This window comes from Octopus bimaculoides, chromosome 2 (genome assembly GCF_001194135.2).
Source record: "Octopus bimaculoides isolate UCB-OBI-ISO-001 chromosome 2, ASM119413v2, whole genome shotgun sequence".
NCBI classification, from domain to species: Eukaryota; Metazoa; Mollusca; class Cephalopoda; order Octopoda; family Octopodidae; genus Octopus; species Octopus bimaculoides.
Genome location: NC_068982.1, coordinates 73,175 through 74,494, shown reverse-complemented (window position 1 = coordinate 74,494; position 1,320 = coordinate 73,175). Strand labels below are relative to the sequence as shown.

The 1,320-nt window shown below is 44.8% G+C and overlaps 1 protein-coding gene across 3 annotated transcripts in view; it reads left to right on the top strand.

The window, feature by feature from the left end:
- The window catches only part of LOC106870754 (polyadenylate-binding protein-interacting protein 2), a 23,411-nt gene that overhangs the window by 10,762 nt on the left and 11,329 nt on the right, over positions 1–1,320 (top strand). The gene's annotated exons all lie outside the window — the stretch shown is intronic.

Here is a 1,320-nt window from a genome sequence, read left to right as displayed (position 1 = left end):
TGCAGGTGGCACGTAAAATACACCATTTTGAGCGTGGCCGTTGCCAGTATCGCCTGACTGGCCTTCGTGGCGGTGGCACATAAAAGCACCGACTACACTCTTGGAGTGGTTGGCTTTAAGAAGGGCATTCAGCTGTAGAAACTCTGCCAAATCAGATTGGAGCCTGGTGTAGCCATCTAGTTCACCAGTCCTCAGTCAAATCGTCCAACCCATGCTAGCATGGAAGGTGGACGTTAAACAATGATGATGATGATTCACATTTCAGTGGTACCTTATTTTCAAAGCATTTTCCCCATTATACACTGGTTTAGCTATTTATAAAGATACCTGAAAAAACCCATATATCTCAGTAATCCATGGTCCAACTTACATGAAACTTGTTTTATTCTCTTTGTATTCCTATGAATATCCAATTCAGAATGTCTCCTGCCTCTGTCTCTTTCTCTCTGTTCTGCCAGATGCTCAGCCGTTTGCTATATCAGCCACATCGATTCCTCTATTTGCATGCCTGTCCCGATCTTGGATAAATATTTCGTAAAGGACCTGTTTGTACTTCATCATCATCGTTGAACGTCCGCTTTCCATACTAGCATGGGTTGGGCGGTTTGACTGAGGACTGGTGAGCCAGAATGCTGCACCAGGCTCAATCTGGTCTGGCAGAGTTTCTACAGATGGATGCCCTTCCTAACGCCAACCACTCCGAGAGTGTAGTGGGTGCTTTTACGTGCCACCAGCACGAGGGCCAGTGAGGCGGTTCTGGCAACGATCACGCTCAAAAGGTGTTTTTATGTGGTACCTGCATGGGAGCCAGTCTGGCGCCACTGGCACATGTGCCAGTAAGGTGATGCTGCCAACGATCATGTTCAAATGGTGCTTTTTACGTGTCACCGGCACGGGAGCCAATCCATGGCCCTGGCAACAATCACGCTTGGATGTGCTTTCAATGTTCCACTGGCACCAGTGGGAAATAATTTTTTCCACAGGTTTTTGCGAGTGCATTCAACATATCTCACCCCCAAACCCACTGCAAGCCACTTTCTTTTGGAAAAGAAAGGGGCAAAGGGATGAGCTACCTCGAAGTTTTCCACCAAAGGAGTTTTGTTTAGCACTTCTTTTTTCTTTTCCAGGAAAAAGTGGCTTGCAGCAGGTTGGAGGTCAAATACGTTGAATGCACTCACAAAAACCTGTGGAAAAAAAGGATTTCACACCGAGGTATGAACGGGTCCTTTATGAAATATTTACCTCAAATTCACTTAAAAATATTTCTAAATGATTACAATATTGTGTTTAACAAAAGCAAAAATAGAAACATTTACTGTT